The sequence below is a fragment of the Apteryx rowi genome, unplaced genomic scaffold (assembly GCF_003343035.1).
Source record: "Apteryx rowi isolate R43461 unplaced genomic scaffold, aptRow1 scaffold_304, whole genome shotgun sequence".
In the NCBI taxonomy this organism is placed as follows: Eukaryota; Metazoa; Chordata; class Aves; order Apterygiformes; family Apterygidae; genus Apteryx; species Apteryx rowi.
In genome coordinates, this window is record NW_020449464.1 from 734,839 (window position 1) to 756,143 (window position 21,305).

General features: G+C 44.8%; 1 protein-coding gene across 1 annotated transcript in view; it reads left to right on the forward strand.

Moving 5' to 3' along the window:
- The window catches only part of FECH (ferrochelatase), a 38,816-nt gene extending 21,281 nt beyond the window's left edge, over positions 1-17,535 (forward strand). Inside the window, exons 12-15 of the mRNA XM_026070142.1 lie at positions 2,907-4,656; positions 7,307-7,396; positions 9,070-9,136; positions 10,487-17,535. The gene's annotated coding sequence lies outside the window, so the exon portion shown is untranslated. The remainder of the gene's footprint in view (positions 1-2,906; positions 4,657-7,306; positions 7,397-9,069; positions 9,137-10,486) is intronic.
- Positions 17,536-21,305: the final 3,770 nt, after the last annotated feature.

Sequence of the window (21,305 nt, forward strand, 5' to 3'; positions counted from 1 at the left end):
ATATATGGTATATATATAATGGAGGTATACAGTGTTCAAACAATGGGAGAAGCTGTAGGGCAATTTTCCCCCTTTTGGGGACATAAGTAGACTGGGCTTTTGAATGTGTGTGTTGAATAGGACTGTAGCATGATGGCAAGACACTATGTAGCGAAAACTGTCTCCCTCCAGGAGCTTCAGTTGCCTTTAAATCTTTCATTTTTAGTTGGAGTCTGTTCTCTTGTCTGTCTTGGCATGGAGAGTACCAGAGTTCTCACAGTGCCTGCTATCGCTGCGGGGATTCCTTGTGCACGTCTGTGTCCTCCCTTCCCTGCTCCATTCCTACTCTCCCCTCGCYGTGTTGGCAGGAGGATGGAACACTAAGAGCCCGTTACTGCCCTTGCTCAGATGGAGTAGGTAGAGTTGCCGTATGTGCCTGGAAGGGTGCAATTTTCATGGAAAGGCTTTGATGAATCAATGTCAAAAGAATAACGATGTTTGCAGTGTATGTGGGGAGTGAACTTTGACCTTATGTCTCTGACGAAGAGCTGCCTCTCTCCATTCCCACTTCTCTGCTTGACGCTTGTGGGTCAGTAGCAAACAGTCTATTTTGTAAAATATTCCTACTAGTATCTCTTTCTTCTGTAAGTTGAAGGGTATATTGACCTTCAAATCCAGGTTGTGACCAGCACATTTAGAAGTCTGGCTGAAGCTGGAAACTGAAGGTTAACTTTATATGAACATTGTGACACTATAAATATGGATTGGCTTTTTATTTCCATACTGGAGATAGTAGGGAAAATATCAGCTGGCATTAGTTATTAGGCATTACATTTGTCCCCAGTAATAGAAGGTATTTAAAATTCACTTTTAAAGTATGCTAACCACAAGTGAGATAATTACTAGGCCTGTTTAGGCTATTGTTACTATTAGACCATAATGTAGAAGTCACTTAATTTTCTAGCTTTTAGCAGATGGATCATGTCTCATTGAGTTGGTGGGGTTTTTTATTTTGCTGAACAGTGTATGATATCACTCTGTCCACTATGTAACAAAATGGTATTTTGTCTCAATGCAACATCAAAGGGCCTGTTAAAAAACTACCCTAGCAAGTGACCTAGCAACTCTACTGATTATTTTTAATAGAAATCTGTTTTTTTTCCCTTGCGTTTAAAAATTAAATAAAAAAATGAAATCACAGACATTGATAACAGTGAGAATTCTGTTGCCATTGAAATCTTCTGATCATGGGCTTTATGTTTGGGAGCATTTATGACTATGCTAACTACCGGTGGAATTCACCTGACCTTACTTTAGATGCTTACAATGTAGATGTCAATGTCTGAGCTAGTGTCCTAGGCACTGTTCGTTGTCAAAAGATATCTTTTAATAAGTACTTCTGAGAAATGATTCACCTCCTCTTGAGGTAGATGTCCACAACAGGTTGGATGAATCTAGCCCTGTTGCTGCCTCTCTGTGTAGGGAGCTTGGTGCACTAACTCAGATGTGGTTAGCTACCTTGCAAGATGTCTACAGTAAGGTGAGATGAATCCCATCCTGACCGTTTTTGAAATGTTTGGTTTATGTGCCTTCTTGTTGTTCAGCACTCTACCAATGCTTTGTAGCCGCTCTAAAAGGGAGACTACAGTCTTACTTAATTCTACATTTATGCATTTGGTTTGCCTGCGTGGCAGATTTTAAACATTTGGTGCTACTAACTTAGGACCCAGCCTTGTCAGATCCTGGCCACTTTTTGCTCCGATAGAATTGATTTGAAAATATGAAGGCACCAGCATCTGAGAGGCTCAAGCCCTTGGACAATAATCTTAATTTGATTTTTTTATTTTATTTTTTTTGGTTATCAGTTATACTCCTTTTACAGTACTTTTTCACTTGCAAGTGTTTTTTATTTACGTTTGCCTTGACAAAAAAGCCATCAGTGGAAGTGAGTTTAAGTGATGTATTGAGGCAGTGTTGTGTCCAAGGATTTCATTAATAAGAGCTGAGTCTTCAGGCTGGAGTTCTGCAGTGTGGGGGCTTTGGAGGCCGTGCTGGTGTTGCTGTCCCCTTGCCCAGGCTGCTCATTTTTTGCGCTAATGCTGCGGTTTRTGGTGCAGTTTGCAGTGCAGGATCACAAACGGTTGGCACAGTTGAGACTGCAGGCCAGGGATCAAAATCTGCAAACCAACACTCCCAGTATTGTGGAGCTCTAGCCTGAGTATATTGCCTCAAAATAGAGGAATTCAGAAATAGAAACCTTAATGTCCTAGGGAAAGAAGTGGGAAATTAAGATGTTTGCAAATGGAATGTTTTGAAGAATTTGCTCATGATTAGACTGTCCGCCTGCTGTAACTCTCTGTATTTTTGCCTTTTCTGTGGTTGATGAAGTTTTTCTTTCTTGGAGTTTAATTAAATCTCCCTACTTGGCTGCATTTTAGAAAATGTGATAGCTTCCAAAAGTGGTGCTGTAATACTGAAAGGTGTGTGGATAGTATCTGTGAGCTAAGATTCTGGTCCCCCTTTATAAGAGGATTTTACAATTGAACTTAGTGGGGTCAGGATTTTCCTGGAAATACCTAAAAGCTCACTTTTATTCCCTTTCTGCCACAACTAGAGAGCGGGAAATTAATATGAAATGTAAGATGCAAAAGAGAGAAAAGTTCCTTTTATTTTTTTAATACCAGATGTGTACAAATACTTGCTTTCAGTCCAAGATACAGATTTTAGATTGAACAAGGACTTCCATTAAGTGTAACGCAAACAATTTGTATAACCTTACTGTGTATCATTTGCCATAAAGATTGATTTTCAATTAAATTTTTTGAAAGAAATAATTAAGCTGTGTGTCTGAGTAAGCAAGTTCTTTACAGTGATATTTCATGTCTTCTCTGTTCCTTTCTTTTTCCCTACTGGCACTCATTGAACAGCGTTTTGATTCAGATCAGTAGTGGATTTTGAAGCACACATTTCCCCCTTACAGAGTGTTGATTCACTTTGTGTACCAATTTTGATGCATGTTCAACTAAATGTCTGTGGATGGAAATGGATGTGCACCAAATATGCTCCAGAAGAGGCAAAGGTATCTGAACCAAAGACAGCTTTGAATCCTGTTTGAATGTTTGGTCCAAGGAACCAGACCAAATGTTATCTGGAGTAAAGTACCCGCATGGCTTGTGTAGCTGTAGGGCCTCAACACGCACTGTGATATACCAGTCTGCTCCTGTTGTGCCAAACTGCTTGCTAACGTAGAGGAAGCCGTGGTGGGTCCATCCATTAGGCTTTCAGGGAAAATAATGGCACTTTAACCTTCTGGATTCACAGTCCTTCAGTGTCAAGCTGGGTGCGTGAGGGTGGAGTTCACGGATAAAGTTCTGTGAGTGGCATCTTTTGTGTAAGTATTTCTGCATTTTTTTGGAAATTGATGTCCCCAGTAATCAAAGCCGTTTATTCTGCTAGTGCGGACTTGTCCATGTCTATAATTGTCCACTTGATCTTGCAAAGGAATAATTTCATATTGCCTTCACTTTCCTGACTTCCTACCCACTGTAACAAACTCACTCTAGTGTCATTTTAACTGATCACTTGGTGGTTGTGACAATTATACAAGGCTTTCATGTAAGAAACTGCCTACCTCTGGCACAGAGAGCAGTACCTTCATTTGTAGTTTTCTGTATAAGGTGTCAGATTCAGTGTGGACCTTGGTTTTGAAGGCACAGTCTGTTCTCCTATAGATGAAAGTGTATCCTGGCTAGGCTGTGTTCCCCTCACCAGACCTCCTTGGCTCCATATTTGCCGTGATCTTGTAAGTGTCTAGGACAATTCCAAGTGACACTTCAGGATATGGAAGGGGATTTAAAATAAGCGGCTGCATGTGATATGATTTCTTCATACCAAGACCCAGCTACACAGGGGATTACAAGCTTGGAGGAGGTTTGGAATTTAGCATCAGCCTAAGCATGATTTTTGTAAAAATAGACTCAAGACAACTGTGAATAAAGATTTGCTCTAGTTTTGAATCCCACATGCAATTGTTAGTTTGTTTAGTTATCTATTAACAGTCTCTAGGCAGCTTATTTCTTATGTTAAAAATTAAGTGCTTGATTGATTATTTTCTAGAACAGTGATGAGAGTTGTTCTATACATAAGCTGATCCATTAGCGAGCTCTCATTACTAGATGGTTGTGATGGGGAGGGAGAGATATGAATAGATAGAAGAAGATGGGAAGAATGAAAGAGAGTGGTGATTTTGTTTGCTTTCTTTTCTTGGTATTTCAGTTTCCGTAGCATTTCCAAAGTGACTTTTCTCTTTAAATGATGCTGAAAATCTAAGACTTTCGTCTAAATATTCAGATGTCTGAAAACTATTTTTTTTTCCAAGAGAAGCCACATCATTTGAGCATCTTTAAAACTAAATGAAACAAACTACCGAGCACATCCTGTAAGCAATGATTTGACTGTCAGCAGCAAGGCTGCTCCGCAAGGGAAGATGGACTAGGAGTGAGGCAGGCRGAGGCAGCGTCCTCCCTGGCAAGGGCTGCAGCCCCACAGCGCCCAAACGAGAAGAGCAGAGCGCGTTCGCTGGCAATGGACAGAGTCAAACAGGTGACTGCCGGACAAGCCCGAAGAGACGAGGGAGGAAGCCAAGGAGGAGCAGTCAGCAGGCCAGGAGCTGAATCGGTGAGGTACATGGTTGGGCACAGGCAGCGTGAAGGGAGGGAGGGAGGCCCCCAACAAACCCTAAGGAGGCAGGAGATCAGATACTGCCAGACCTCTGCACCTCACGCAGGTCCTGGACATGAACAACAAAATACCTGAAATAAGTCTTTGCTTTACTTTCTTGGGGCATGTTTCTGGACCATTTGGCTTTGCACAGGGGATTTCTGCAGGGTAAGAGCAAGCATTTGGCTTCTGTTTGTTATAGTTTCTAATTTGACAAAGACTGTACATGTGCAACTTGAATCCTGCAAGGAAACTACCTGTATGCAGAAAATTTCTGGCAGGCTAAACAGCTTTTGCAATGGCAATTGCAATTGCAGTCCAGCAGCATTTTGAATGGAGAGCTGCCTGGTTAAGCATGGCAGAATTTAAGAAATACCCTCTTTATTTGAAGCCAAGATAATCACCTTTTCCTTGTGGGAGCATTGTCTCAGGCTCTGCTGTTAGAAAGTTACAGTGGGGTGAAAGAATTGCCAAGCATCAGCTGGTCTGTGCTGATTGTGTATGTGGTCGCTCTTAACCTCACGTTTCCTGGTTAAGGTAGCGGGCAGAGAAAAGCTACTTCATATTCAGCAGGAGCGAGAGCCTCTGCGCTGGCAGTTACTGCGGAGAAGCTGATTTTGGTAACTTAACCTGTGGTAAATCAGCCTGTTGCTGCTTTCCGTCAAGGTTTGTGTGCGGGATCTTATCCTCGGGGGCGCGAAGTYGCTTGCTCCTCTGTAGCTGTCGGTGAGCCGCCCCGACCGCCTCCTGGCGCGGACGCAGGCCCTCGCTGCCGGGCGGCTGGCTCCTGTTAATGAGGGGCAGCTCCGCTCCCGGCACCTCTGGGCTCGCTGCCTCGTGCCGCCATGGGCCRGGAGCAGTAGCTGGCTGTGCCCGTGCTTACTCCGGAGTTGATGCAGGTTAAATTGCGGGAATTTGTCATTGCTTCATTTAAAACAACTTGACTGAAATACAATTTTTGTAAAGCTGCTTTAAATAGGTATGTATGTATTTCTAAATAAGACTTAAACATATTTTCCCTAAACTACTTAAACTTATTTTCCTTAAACTAATTCTGGGAATTTATGAGATTGTCTTGGCATCAAAGTCATTTTGCATTGGAGAGAGAGAGCAGTTTAGGTTGCAGGAGGATGAATGTTCACATCCTGTTAACAGCAAATACGTTAAACTTGCTTTTACCCTTTAAAAACCTCTTAGAAATGGAAACCAGCTACTACAAGTATATTTTCAAATTCTAAGGAAATATCCACGCATTTGTCATTACTTATAAAGGTAGGAAGTGTCCAGCTGCTTTCCTGTTCTGCCGCTTTCATCGCGGTGGGCAGGCAGACCCTGGGGCTGTGACAGGAAAGACCGAAAGTCTCAGCACAGACTCGTGGAAGGGTTTGGTTTTAAACTAATCTCATGTCTCCTCACTAAACCGGGACACGGTCCGGGTGCTTTTCACCGAGGTGCCCCTCACTGGAAGCAGAAACCAGTCCGAGCAACCTGCGGCGCTCCGGCTGGCCCCGCGGAGTTTCCCTGGGACGCCAGCGCCTGGGCCGCGCTCCTGGCAGGCGGCAGCAGTGCTCATCGCTGCCGCAGCGTCGCCGGCGCTTCGGTGCGTGGCCTGGGCTCTGAGCAGTGCTGCGTTCAGAGGGGCTCTGCGTTGTCTTGCAAATACCATCTGTTCTTCAGACTCTCCTTTATACCCTTCGCGGCAATGCTGGGGTGTTAATGCTTGTGCCGGCTAGTGCCGATTAACACCAGTTCATTTAGCAAGGGTTTGTAGAAGGCTGGAAAGGCAAGTGGCACGTTGGTCAGAGGACGTGCAAGTTCCACTATATCTTTCAAGTTTTTTTTTTTTTAAGTACTGGTCTATAAATCTATTACCTGCTGTGCAAGTGATTTATTATAATTCATAACCTTCAAGCCCTTCTATTGCCACACACGCAAGTTCTTCTTTTGCACATGAAACACTTTGATTTATAAATTTGGAGCAGGTTTAAAATCTGTTTTTTGTTTTCCTTCTAAATTTGGATTCACCAGTAAGTGTCAGGAAAACGTTATTTAATTTGCATTCGATGGTCTGATTGAATGGCATTCTTCATTTGACCATACAGAGATGGATTGTCTCTTTGCGAATCACAGTCTTTTATCCTTCAGAGTTCAGAGGTTACATCAAAAACTGCCTGCCTGCTGCCTGATGTGACATTTGAACTCCAGAGGCCAAGAGATCATGAGGCCATAAAGTAGGGCGAAAGCACTAAAGGTGTCATTCCTATTGTTCTCAGAGGACAGGACTTTAGCTGGGGTCACATGATTCATGGGGTGGGGAATAAGGGCTAAATGTCAGCCAGGATGAGGAAAGCCTGGGTTCATACTGCAGCTGAGAATCAGCGCTGTATCGGAGCGACGTTGCAAGTTTGCTTGCAGTAGTGGGATAGTTTCTAGTAAGTGCCAACCCCTGTTTGATCAAGAGTCTGCAAGACTAGTAATTCTTAATTTGTATGTTAATCTTAAATTTGTGTGTTGTATTTTTTGTGCTGCCTGTAATGAGAGGGAGAAATAGTTTACTCCCATATGGACAATGTCCCTCTGTAGTGTAACACGTGGCTTCTTGTCCCAGGCAGAACGATCTGAGAACTCCTCCAGTGTACGTCTCATTGTCGCCAGTAATGGGGAGCAGAGGAAAAATGATTGTACCTTCAATACTGCAGTAAGTAACTTTAAAAAGAAAAGTGCTGTATCGTGCTATTATTGTTTTAAAAACACAGAAGCATTGGCAGAGATTCAAATCACAGAACACTGTCACTGGAAAGAGGAAGTCTATTTGAAATAAGGTACGGCTGTGCTTGCGGCTAGGTAGCGTTTCAGTGCAGAGTGAAATACGTATGAGCAGCTGAGTTCAGAGCAAACGCAACAGAGCAGATGCTTAATGGTGCTGGGCGTTGGGTATTTCTCACTGGCCTCAATGACGGTTATAAGGACTCAGCCCTCTGAGGACCTGGCCCACAGTGAAGGACACAGAGTTAAAAGTCGAACCTCTGTCTCATTACCTTGATGTCAAAATACATTACTCACAATATACTAAAGACCAAAATTATCTTGAACTGATTTATGGAAAAGTTTCAGGAGTCTCTCAGAAATGCATGTGGAGACACATTTACACTCCCTAGTGGTGAGAATACCTTACGCAGCAGAAGAAAGGAGAAATACTCTGGTGGAGCTGAAAGCATAACAACGGCAGGATCTGAAAAAAGCCATTATAAATAGAAATCTCTCCCCAAACAGTTTTCTCAGGCGGAGATGCTGGTGCACCTAATGCCGTGTCAGAACGGCTTTGAAAAACCTCAAACCACAGAACAGATGGATGCAATTTAAAGGGAGAGGCATAACTGAAATGTGATCATCTGAACAACGGGCAGGCTAAGGAGAAGATGATAGGGAGGTTGTACCAAACCAAAAATCCAGGTATTGTGGAGCTTGTACCACAAACATGAAAATATACTTGCGATAAAGGGAAGGAGGGAGATCCCCAGAAGACAGAATGGCAGAACTTTGAGCAAGAGCAGGATTTTGCTCAAGATTTTCAGAATTTATTTTGCTGTTGAGATAATCTGTTGCTGTTAACTTTGGCAGGGGTAAATATTTAATTTGAAGTCAACATACTAACTTGTATAGCTATAGCAGCATAATTTCTGTCAGAAGACAGCTTGTTAAATAAAACTGCAGCACTTGCAGAAAATTCCTACTTCTGTTAGCAGAGGTAAACTGAAGATAGTGAGATTTAGAGATTATTGAGACTATGTTTATGATTTAGCCTAACTGTATCTCAAGTTATGCTGAACAACTTATTGTTTCTCAGCAGTGCTGCTGTGACTCGTTCTGTTGGTCTGTGCTGTAACTGCCAAGCTGGGCATAAAGCACTCAAATTTAGAAAAATATATAGTATGGCAAAAAACACATTTCTGCGAAATCACTGGAAGTGTTCTGACAATCTTAAGTGGACTGAGAATGTGCAGTGGGGGGCGGATGGGACTTACATATTCAGTAAATAATGTCCTGATGTTCCCTGCAAATGTGTTTGCTAATTGCAACTACCAGGAGTTTTAATTAAGAGAATTAAGAACCCAGTTTGATGCCTGCTGAATCAATGGGATCTCTTCATTTCAGTGGGCTGTGGCCAGGCCCTGAGGTAATGAGGAACAAGGTTTCAAATGATAGCAAATGGATATTTCAAGTGCTGAGTTCTTTTCTTCCCTTGGCTTTAAGGTTGGAGTGGGATTAGTGAGATATAAAAGACTGAGCATTAAGACACACAATAATTTTGACTTCCCAATTTGTGCATTTGGGAAGAACCTTTCTTACTGCAATCTTTTTATTTTCTAGCTAGATCCTGACAGCACACCCACAGAAGTCCTACGTGTCAAAACAATGATTGCAACTCTTCTGAAAGGTAAAAATGGTTTGATATAAAATCACTCAAATACTCCACTGTAAAATTTGCCCCCGTAAATCTATATGTGCTACCAAGTTGGGTTAGAATCAGAGCTACAGACGTGCAGCTGCAGCCCGTCTGCAGGCACTTACATGAGGAGCCTGGTTGCTTTTGTCTCCCTGGGCAGGCGATGAGGGGACGTTGACGTCTCCAGAATGCCTCAGCCGATCTAAACCTGAATCAGGCTGGGGAGGGGCGCCTTGCGCTCTGCGCCTTGGGCACCCGGGTTCATTGCCCAGGGTGAGGCGGGACAAATCCAGGTTTGAGGATTTCACACCTTCCGTCACCATATGTCATTAGGCCTGGTATTCGGCAGAGCAGGAATCATCTAAGGTGATCCATTGCAGTGCCAGCAGTGCTTGTGTAGATCCACAGCTACTGGAAGGAGTTGGCTCCTTCGGAGAGATGTCCAGCCAGGGAGGCARCTGGGAGTTTCTGTGCATCTTTTCCTTCCTCCAGCCAAAATCACCACAGATAGAACTGAATGAAAACCAATTTGCCAACAAAGATGGCTTCCTGAAAGAAGTGACAATTTCTACCTCTTTCAAAAATTTTGCTGCTCAAACAAAAGTAGTAACTAAAATTTAAAAATTTCATTTTCTTCTGGGTTTTGTGAGAGGAGGGAAAAAAAGCAAGAGAAAAATAGGTGAAAAGGAATGAAAGCTGAACTGAAGCTTTGCTATTATTTGAAATTAATTAGGGAGTTTTTTTCTTAACATGAAAGAAAATGAATACAGTTTTATTGCAGAAAAATAGGAAAAATATAAAGGTCTTAATTTGACTTTTCCTCAGAAGATAATATTAACAATCTCTAGTAGTATGCTGGTTTAAATAAAGGTGTTTGCTTTCTGCCAGGGTAAGTTTTGAATTCTGTAATAAATAAAACCCCCGATTTATTTACAGGCTCTGTCATTTCAAGCTGTCATTATTTAGAGTCAATGTATTTGTATACTCTTCCCCTGACATTGGGTACTCTTCCCTTGACAAGCCCTAAAGCAGGCAGGGAGTGATCATATGAAAGAAAAATGCTGCTCTCACAAAAGGAAAAAAAGTGTAAGTGTGTGTGGTATCTGCAGTCTGATAGCCCATCCCCGGCCTTTGCCATCTTCTCTGGCAAACTGTTGACTTCATCATGATCTGTGTTTATGTGAAAGCAGCGTGTCCAGGTCTTTTCAAAAGATGCCTCAGATAACTGTGCACTAAGGAAGACATTTTTCATATTCCATGTTTCTTCAGGAAAGTGCATCGTATTTTGTATTGAGGTGATATGTTGTGCAAATGCCCTATTTCAGGCTAATTCTTTTCCAGCGCTTCTACCATTGATACCTCCATATCTGGTAACTAGTGGAAACTGAAAAACTTGCCTGAAGTACATCAAGGCCTGTCAATGAATTATTGGAAATAAGGGGAATCTTGACCTGAGTCTAGTTAACGGTACGGTGATCATCTGTGATGGATGAAGTGACCATTAATCTACTGGCACTCGCCCAGATGGTGCTATTCCTGACAACAGAGTGTGCGCGTCGCCAGCACCCAGAAGCCGGCCGGGGACAGCACTGCTGAAATCAGATGCAGATGACAGGAAGGTGATAAAAGTTTTAACCTCTCGAAAGATCTTCAATACTTGATTGAAATCCATGATGCCAAATGATGCAGAAGCGATGCTTCAGTCAATCCAGTTCAGCTCCAGGACATACAATATGGTGTGGAAGGTGAGAAGACGAAACAGATTTGGAGCTCAGGAATGGAAAAAAAGACTGCTGTATTTATAGCTGAATGAGAGGTGTCCGATGGGGTGGCTTTGAGAGCTTAAACAACAGCAGTGGGCGCCAGAGTGCCCTTAACAGCCTTTGCAAACCACCCCAAATCTAACCAAATAGCTAAGTCATCAAACTGACGTGCAGGATTTGCAATTCGTAATTGAGTTGCTGCTACTGCCTGTTCCTATGCAGAAGACTGTTGCTCCTTCTCTTTGTTTATCAGAATAGGAACCTAGACAGGAAAAAAAGAGTCTGGGCATGGCAGGAGGAGGGGAGAGGGAGGAATGCGGTGACCCAAAACTACTGGAAAAGGAGATTTCACACTTACTTGGCTGAGAAGGTGCAAGAGCTGTGCTGCTTCAAGCAGCACCCAGCAGACAGTGTGATGCTTGCTGCGTGCCTTTAGGAAAGTCCCTGCGTTGTCTCAGTCCCTGTCTCAGCGAGCTGCGGGGCTGATCAGGCCGGGCAGATACAGCCTCCTGATACAGCCTGCACAGGGGACACCAAAATATGGCCTGGCTTTGTGTGGGGAAGGCAGAACGTTTCTGTAGGATAAGCAATAGTGGTGGATGACATTTCTGTTGTGCATTATATGTATTTTCAGATATCACTGTTATGCTAATAGATGAATATAGTAATTAATTTTTTAGAATAGCTGCAGCAGTATTATCTTCTTACCTTCAGATATTAACACAGTTGAAAGAAAGCACACCCCTGTGTGAGCCGTGCTGGGGGTGCATTATTAGTAGATTTTTTTTTTTTTTTTTTCCTGGGATGATGGAAAGGGAGTTGTAATGCAGGATCCAGAGGCCTCCATCATTCTTTTCCTGTCATTTTTAAGGATGATCCATAACGTGTGAACATCACCCGCAATTGAGGCCTAATTACGTTTCTCAAGTGAGCATGTTGCATTTTCAAGGAAGTCTTAAACGAGCACTTAAGCTGTAATGCTCTTGAGTACACCACTGTGGATTTAAGGATTGCTTTGTATCCTGAGGACTGTGCTGAGCTAGTCACAGCATACTCCCACAAGTACTTTTATCACAGAGTTATTAGACCATTATGGTCTACGATTGTCTTTTACAGCCTTTGATTTCTTCTGTTGTCAGACGTGAGGAAAGTGATGTGTAATCTGATCCAAAATGTTCTTGTTTGTTTTAATCTACTGTTTTAATATATTATGGCTTCCTGCCATTATGCTTTTCTGAGATGGACCCTTGAGTCACTTGTAGAGGTTTTATATGTACAGAATCTGAAAGGCATTTTTCTGATGGGTATGCCTTCTGGTAGGCAGAGATAATCTTACTTTTTCTGTGTGTGTGTGTTTTGCGTGTGCATGCACATTGGTTGTTTACACCTGAGCATCGAGAACACTGCTGCTGTCTGTGGTGTCCCACCACGCTTTACATCACTGCTGTTACCAGTGAAATATTGCTCTTGAGCAGTGAAACGGAGAACGCACCAAGGCCAGCTCTTCCTGGCGAGGATGCAGCCCTCTAATGCTGTGTGCGTGCACACAGGAGCGGTGCCTGTCACACATGCAGATGGCATGCGCGTAAATGCAAATCAGGCCTTGACGTCTTTGTGTGGTGAGGGGGCTTTTTGTGTCCCAAGAACTATATGCCAGGGGCCTGAATTTTCCACAGGCTTATATCTTTAATAGAATATCTTTAATAAATCTTTTGAACGGAAAAGAAGCAAATTTCAGAGATAGGGAAGGAGTCTGTTTATGAAGAAGCCTTCCTTATTGCATGCATTATTCTTCCTGGCTGTTTTGCTTAAGCACCTGCATGTAACATTTGCTATAGAAAAGCCAGTGGCATTATAAAAGCTTCTGCTGTTCTCCAGAAAGAAATGCAGGTGCCTTATAACAACACTTTGTAATGGGATGCAGCTTCCCCTCCAAACCTGGCTGAAACAAGTGTAAGCTTAATGCTAATAATTTGCATTGCTGTTGTGTCTGTAGGCAGTTTACTGTGCTCAGATTTTCCTTTCTTCTCCAGCTGGCAGAGTGCTTTTTTTTATGGGATAACTGCATTTTCCCGTTATCCTTGTATTGTTTATATGAGCCCCCAAATCCTCTGAGCGTAGCTTAACAGGTTGGGTCAAACGTTACTGAAACCGTAGGCTTGCTCAGCACTGCTCRTTGTTGGTAGTTGGAATAGATCCAGTAGTTGAGCCTATACATCCGTTTGAAGCAAAGCTCAGTGCAGGGCTGCTGGAGAACTTAGGACCTGCCTGCACAGATCACTGCCAGCAGATGTGAGCTTGGTCTGCCCCTGTTCCACGCAGCCTAGAAGCCAGGCAGCCGCAATCAATGAAAGCACAGCCTGAGCTAATAGACTCAGCTGAGAGATTAGCTTCGGGCTGGTGCAGTGCTAACATGGCTGTTCTGCTTCTGCTGGACAACGGAGCTGTGCCCTTGAACGCCCTGCGTGAGGGGGCTTCAGATGGGTGTTGGTTGGCGTCAACTTATGAGTGGAAAAGCGATGGGTTGACTCGGAAAGTACACAGGAAGATACAGAGAAACAGCTTCAAATTTTGGCTGACCATTTGGACTGAAAAAGACATCAGTACTGTAGGTTTAAAAAAAAAAAAAAAAAAGCCTTTCCCAGCCACTTAATCTGCATTCAGAAGTGATTCCTGCCATGATCACATTAGAGTCAAACACGGCAATCATTACTGTAAAGTTCATCTTGACAGATTCACTGCAGTATTCTGCACTGAGTTGTTATGCCTTGGAGTGCCTTGAAAGGGAGAGTGAATATTACCCACTTGTTTAGGGCAGGTATTCTTTTCGTCCTCTGCATATATGTGAGACTGAATGTTTCAGGCTAGGAGGTCCACATGGTCTGTGCTTAGACCGAGCACCTTGGGTGGTTTCTCAAGGAGACAGTGAGTAAAAATGGCATTTTGATCACAGGCAGCCCATAAAAGGGGGTGAACATGCTCATATGTAGACAGTGATCGTGGTATGGACTGGCCATGACCATATGGAAAGTTGTGCAGCAGATGAGACTTGTCATACCAGCACTTTCCATGTTTGCCAACAGAAGAACTGATTTCCTTTCTGGAGCTGACTCCAGTGGAGTTCTCTGTACAGGCAAGTACTCGGGAGATTTCCTCGGTGAGGTAATTCTATGTTTTCTGAAAGCAGGAGAAATTTTCAAAGCGGCGTGTGAGCAGTCCAAGCATTGTTTCCAACGAGAGATCGCCCAGGGACTGGGACGTGCAGGACCACTGACATGGGATTTCAGGCATCACCCATTACGAGAGCGCTTTCAAACTGCTTTGCGATCTCCTTTCCAGCCCCCTCCTGTTTACATCTTTGAAACTACGTTTTGTGGAGAATCATTAAGTGAATGTGCGGGATCCAGGTCCTGTGAAATCGCTTGCTGAAACTCAGGACTGAGAGCGCATCATCATTTACCCTGGGTGGCAAAATCCTGCCCCGAGGGGCCTCCAGCACACTCCCAGGACGCAACCCACTCTGCTCTGCTCTGCTCGGCGCCTGGTGCATGGTGTGCACCTGAGAGCATCACAGGCCTGCGCTGGCAGGGCTCGGTTGAGGGCCACGTCACTTGTTATGCTCCTCCATACAGCAGTCTGTTGAAAGATGGAAAAGCGGCCTTTTAGGTATAAAAGTGTTAAATAACTTCTAGCAAACCTAAGGTGTGCAAAGCGAAAGATCTCTAAAGAAGAGTATCTGTCAAAGGCCAGAGCTTTTAAGAGTTGGGATCCCAGGGAAAGGCCTGAAAGTGCTTGTGAGGGCTTTTGCAGCCTCAAACTTACAAAGCATATTTGGGGAATGACCTGCTGTGATTTTTGAGGAAAAGTCAATGTGTGTTGTTCTGGTTTTCAAATCAGAGGCGAGGTTACCCATATATTGATCCGTGGGAAAGATGAGTTACCATGGGTGGGGGCAAAACCCCTTAAAACGTCAGCATCTGCAGTGCTGTATCCTGAGATACAGGCCAAGGCTACCTGCAAAATGAGGAGCGAGTATCTGGAAGCCCAGAGTGTGTGTTTCTGCCCTCTATTTTCAGCTCCACCTATCTGTGCAGGAGCATGGAGAAAGATCTGGGTGCTGTTCCTGCGCTTGCCTGTAGCATGGTCTTGGGGGCTTGAAATTCAGGGCTGAGCTCAGTGCAGGACATCTCAGAGAACTTGCACTGCTTGTTTTGCTATCAGCAATTTTTTGTCTTGTTTTCCTACGTGTAAGCAGAGATGACTGTCCTTTACCCTCCTTTGCAAAGGACTTTCATATCCATCTGTGAAATACGCTGTGGGAGGACAGAGATGGTCTGCAGTAATGCTCCAGAGACTGTTGGCTGGAGGCTATGGAAAAGCTCCAGACTGTTCCCAGTGCACTAGATAAAGCTGTGCAAAGGTCTTGATTACGGAAGCATGTACAAAGCCCATCTGTCTCCCAGGTTCATTAACTGGGCTGCAGTGTCACCAGGAGTTACTTCGCCGCTAGATCCCGGGGAGGCAGCCCTCCAGATGGTCTGTGTCAAGGGACTCCTCCTACCGCGCTTTAGGGGACACTCCATGCTGCTTTGGTACTCCTACACAGTGCAAAGTTGAGGACTTGCTGCAGGGCTGTGGTAGACCTGTTCTGCTGGTGGGGGTGACACGGTATCAACAGTGCTGCGTATTCATAAATCTTGAACTCACCTCCTAGCATCACGATCATCTTAGATTCCACGAGAATCTAAGAAAACAGTAAGTTTTTAATTGGTCTCTTGGCTGTGGGTATATCTGGGTCACCCTTTCCAGCACAGGAGGTTGCTGTGATGCTGATGTGGGAAGGAGGAGGGGGTGAGAGACGGGAGAGGGATGCATGTCTGCAACCTCTCTCCTGGGGTAGGCAGCATACAGCTCTTGCAGCCTCTTTCTAGAAAATCTGCCCCTGTTTTCAAACTTTGCAGTTTAGTAAAAATGGAGGGCTCATAACCATGTATCACTGGGAACTTCTGCCCCAAAGAAGAGTCAATAAATCCGCAAGAGTGGGCACACTGGGGTGGTGCAGCATGACCTGCACGCGGCTGTTCCCGAGGCAGCCGGTCCTTTGAAGCCARTCCTGGTGGTGGTTCACTGGTGGCTCTGGCTGTGGGTGATGTGAGAGATGGTGCTGAACRCTGGGAAAACACTTTTAGTCTGTCCACATGTGTGAAATCTGTGGTTTGGTTGGCAAACTTTCTGTAAATACGATTGTTTTGGAGTATGTGTTAAGCACGACCCCCAGCAGTGGCCCCAGCTCAGCGTTCCCCACTTCCACATTGTTGGGTTTGCTCATCCGCTTCATGAACAAGTTGCTCAGGGTCCAGCGCGCTTCATGTGATCTCGTCTGCTGGTTTGATTCGCTGCGCGGCGAGTCCCATCGAGCCTCCTGCCCTCCCATGGTTTCTGTGAGAAACACTACCGATTTAGGCAAATGAGCTCTCCGGGGCAGGAACGTGTCATCGTCATGGATGGGAGGCGGGGGTGCGAGGAGAGCAGCTGGCCGGGGGCTGCCGGGTGCCAGGCGGGCACAAGTCCYGGCGTGGGGCGGGAGAGGAGGAGAGCGCGGACAGGAGCCCGCGACTGCAGCCTCACAGACCGTCTTTCCATAGCGGTATTTAGGGCCCCGCACCCAACCCTCGGCAGAACTGTCCAAAGCCAACTCCGTTGGTACTATTGTCGGGTGAATAAGTGTGCTGTATTATTACAATTATTACTGTAATAATACTGTATCGTAAAACTGTATTGAAATAATGAATTATCAAGTTTCACAAAACAAGAGCTGTGCTTTCCAAATGGTGATGGGAAACATGCAACCAGTAAGAAAAACTCATTTTCTATAAATGTTGTGGGGTGTTTTTTTTTTTTTTTTTTAACTTTGGTGACAAAACTGTGGTTTTAAAAATATTTTGTCTTGGAATAATCACGTGACCCCTAGTAGGATTAAGACACAGAGAGACTAGGGGAATTCACAGGAATAAACTGTTCAAACATGGACAGGGAGATTGATCCTCTCCGCAAGGAATGCAAAATCTGAGTGTGGAACAGAGTATAAATGTCACAACCTTGAACTGACAGAAGCAACAAGGTGACAAAAAAGTAATTTTTGCCTCAGGAGGTTTTTGGCTGCTGTCTGTGAAGAGGAACAGGGCAGTCTCCCCAGATGAAAGTCCTTTCCTCCAGTGCCTCCACCACAACACGCCTTAGTTTCTGCACCCACTCTCTGGTCACRTTGTAATGAAGATTTAGAGGAGATCTTGCAAAAAAAGATAGTACAACTGTTTAACGTCCTTTTTTGGAATCACAGTGGTGTATTTTGCAGGTCCAAATTCGATTCAAACATAAGCCAATAAATTTAGATCAAAGAAGAAAAAATCCCAAGCAGGGGTGTAACGTCCTCAGGAAGCGGTGTAAGATGCGGTCCCTACTCGTGGTCAACCCGTGCAGGATGGCTGCCATGCACAACCTTAACACAGTCAAAACTGGGACAAAAGGAAGATTTGAAGGATCCAGTTCTGTCTCTCGGGTTCCTCTGTTGAACATTTCCACTTCTCAATTAGCTTGAAGTAAAAGTTTTTATGTAAACAAAGCCAACTTGGCTGGTTCCAAAGGGCTCTTTCTGTCGTGACTCTAGAATAGCTTCATGCGCCTGTTTTGAGAGGAGATAATCCCAAAGTCTTCCCACTAATTGGTTCATCACGACCGCATACACAACCTGGTTATAAATGTTTTAAGATTTCCTATCCTGTATCTTCGTGCTGCCAAACAACGCGTGTTTGGGGTAGGACTCAGTGCAGCTGGAAACGGCTCCTTCCTGGCTCTCTCTTTCCCCCTCCAAAACTTTGTGACGACGCCGGAGACTTGAGGGGTGCGAGAGCTGCAGAGGTGGTGTGCACCGGGCAGGGCAGGGGCCACGTCCCTCCTCTGCTGTGCTCTGCAYGGAGGTTGGGCAGCCGACACTGGCTTCGCCGCGAGCCAAACCACGCGTGCGCTGGGCTGATGGCATCGCTTCGCTTGGCGGCTTTTTCGGTGGGAGCATTTGCGAACGCCCCCAGGCTGAAGGCCAGTGCACGGCCGCGTCGGTGCAGCCCGGCTTAAACCCTCAGTGCACGCCGGTCATCTTTCAGCTTTTTGTCAGCTTAATGAAATGGTCCCTTTCCCCTGTTCCAGATGTGGCCACTGCTAAGTGCCTGGAAAATGCATTCCCGGGGGGAATAGTCCTGCAAGTGAAATGGAAATGACCTGCTACRGGCTGCATTAGTTTCAGTGTAATCGCTTTTATTTTGTGTTTTTGCTGGCAAAGCGCTTTTTGCCCTGCGGTGTCACCTACTGTCCCAGCTGTTCTGCAGGAAAGGCGATTCCTGTTGTGGCCCTCGCGGACACGGCTCCCAAAGGGAACTGCTCTGGCTGGGAGCTTTGCCAGCCACGACAGAAAGCCTGCAGCCGCGCCAGGGGCCAGGTTTGCCGGGTCCAGCTCTGCCGCTGCATCCCTGCTGCTCGCGGCTGAGCGTGCTTCACCTTGGCGCGTTTCATCCCGGCAGTGCCAGGCCTTTCCGCGCTCATTATTAGCCCCTATGTCCCGTCAGTGCCATTTGGTGTTTTCTTCCATGCAGATCATGACTTGAACACAATTTTGCTATAACAAAAATAATTTTCTACCAGGAGACACATATATCTTGTTTGGTAGTCAAAGTCATTGAATCCTGGAGTCCCAAAGCATTATTATTTACTGGCAACTTTACATAAGTGCGACTAATGTGTCCTCTGAGAAAGCACTGTCCCAATTTACTTTGGTGTAAAGGCAAGAAGGAATTGCGATCCACCGTAGGTGAATTAAAGGAGTTTATCTGACATTAATTGCAGAATTTACAGCACTACCATTTAGTGATAGGGATAAAAATGTGAAGAATCCAGTGTCCGCAACGTTGCAGACCAAACACCAGAGTGGGAGGGTGACTGGTATGATGATAACACAGCAAGTATAAAATAGCGTCTCAGCAATCAACTGAATTTTCAAAAGGGCTGGGAATTTAGCAAATGATGTAAAGTGCCCAATGTGTCAGCAACGACAGCAATGGTCAAACTTCAGCTAATGCAGCAGCTGAAACATGTAACACTGTTAACGACCTTTCATAAAATCTTGGTGTTGAGGGGTTTTTGTAAATTCATTGGCCGACTTGCAGATACTGAATATGGACTATTTCTGTGGCAACAAGGTTCAGGAGGAGTTTCTGCCCCCCGAGCCCTATGTGAGAAAACACCTTGCCTGCGTGCCAGCCGGCCGCCCTCGCCTGCACGTGGAGGGTCGCTCCTCTCCAGGTGCCCTTAGGTGCCACTGGCTTGGAGGCAGATTTGGGGACTGTGCTGGCAGAGTAAGGATCCCTCCAGAGGGATCTTCTCTTGCAGTTTTCATGCAGCTGCTGCGAGGCCCTTGCCCTTCGGGACACAGAAGTGATGTCTCCCGTGGGAGTTTACACGTGCCGGGACTGCATTTCTGGTCCCCTGAAAATGTGGATTGTTTGAATTTTTTGTTAAAATTTGTAAATGAAAATAGAATAATAGGAAATTTGGATAGCGTTATGCTGTCTTTTGTAAGTATCTCCAAATAATATACGGACTAAAATTCTGGACTTCACTTTAGCGGGGCTACGTGGTATGAAATGTGGTGCAGAAGCTACCCGTGTTGTCATGTGGCTGCTGTCACCGACTTCAGCAAGGCCCTTGGGAAGGCGTGCTGGATATGTGAAGGAAGAGGTTATATTCTGATGCAGAAGCTGTTTTCCTCAAATCCTTAACCAAGAAGTTCACAGGGAGCTTTAACGCAGAATTTCAGTGTTCCTTCTCTTGCCCTGGGGTCTGTCAGGCAGCCTCTACCCTGTTATTACTTTTTTGGAGTGAATTGGCTTTTTGGCCTAAGGCTGCATGAAGGCAGCAGGTTTGCAATGAGGCTGAAGTTTTGACTTTGATTTTCCTTATATATGGAAGACCTATTGGTCGTAGCTGTGTGATGAATTTGTGGAGCAGAAGGGAAAATAGGGACAGAGCAGCCAAAAAGACCACTCTGAAACCTGGCACCCCGAGGGAGCGATGAGYGTGTCGCTGAGAGTGTGAGGCTCAAAGGACAGCTCAGGTTCCTTCATTTCCTCAGGAAGCCTCGAGGCACCCAAGAGCCCAGAAGATGAAGGTGGAAAGGAGACTTTTAAAGCAATGTCCTAGACTACAGTAAAATGCTGAAGATGCTGGTCTGCTTGAATTTGCACTGGTAACCGCTCAGCAAAGTTAAATGAAGCAGCACAAATTTAATTAATGGCAGAATCTGGCTCACAGTGTCGAGAGAAGAATATGAAGAGAACCAACATGGAAATGAATTGTTCTGTGATTTCATTAACCCCAAGGTTAAAAATCAGCCCTAAGGTTAGATTCAAGATAATAAAACCCACAATGCCTTTTTTTCTGGCAATAGCTGTTGGCAACATCTTACAGCTGACTTGCATGGAGATCACAGTGATGGCTCACGTGGATGGGACAAGACTGCTTTTTAGCACTGCTGCAAATCCTTCTGGCACCCTGGTGCTGTCATCGTGCCCGTGTGGGACCACAGCAGAGCAATGACTTTTGGGGTGAATCTGCCAATTCAGCTGAAAGATTAAGGCAGGAAAGGGCTATTTTTATGTGTTTTATTTTGGGGGGTGGGGGAAGATATAAACACCTCTTCTTAAGGAAGAAGTGCCTTTCCGTGTTCATTTATTTTTGCATTTGATCTATTTATGACAAGACAGCTCAAGGAGAAAAAAAGACTTGTCCGTAGCTGGAGTAAAATGAATATTCAACTGAACTTCTGGTGCCTGACTTTTGATTCCTTATTTCCTTTTGCATAGGCCAGAAGCTATTGAAGAAGTTAGGGAAAAATGGCGTATGTCTCTCTTGGATCTGGGTGAAGATCAGTGAAAGGAATCTTGTGCACTAATTCAAGGGGAATCAAATAGCAGCAGAATCTGTTATAGTCTCCTTGTTAGGAAATTTCAGCTAGAGGAACCTCCTGACACCTCTGCTGCCTCTCCTGTTAGTGCTGCTTCCGGGAATAAAAGTGTGATAATTCACTTAATTTTATGGCAATTTAAGATGCACAGCATCATGTAATTCCATGGTTTACATAAATACAAGGTGATTTGTTCCTCAGCGAATGTCTTGACTGCTGTAATGTAGACAGCAAGTTACTACTGACTGGACCACTTTGGGGAATTTTGGGGGGAACCAGAGGCCATTGGAAGGCTAAAGAAGATGAGGTTTATGACCTCTGTCTTTGCTGAGTCCCTCTGCAGCTGACTTGCCCTGGGCAGTGGGAGCGATGTCAGCTACTCTCA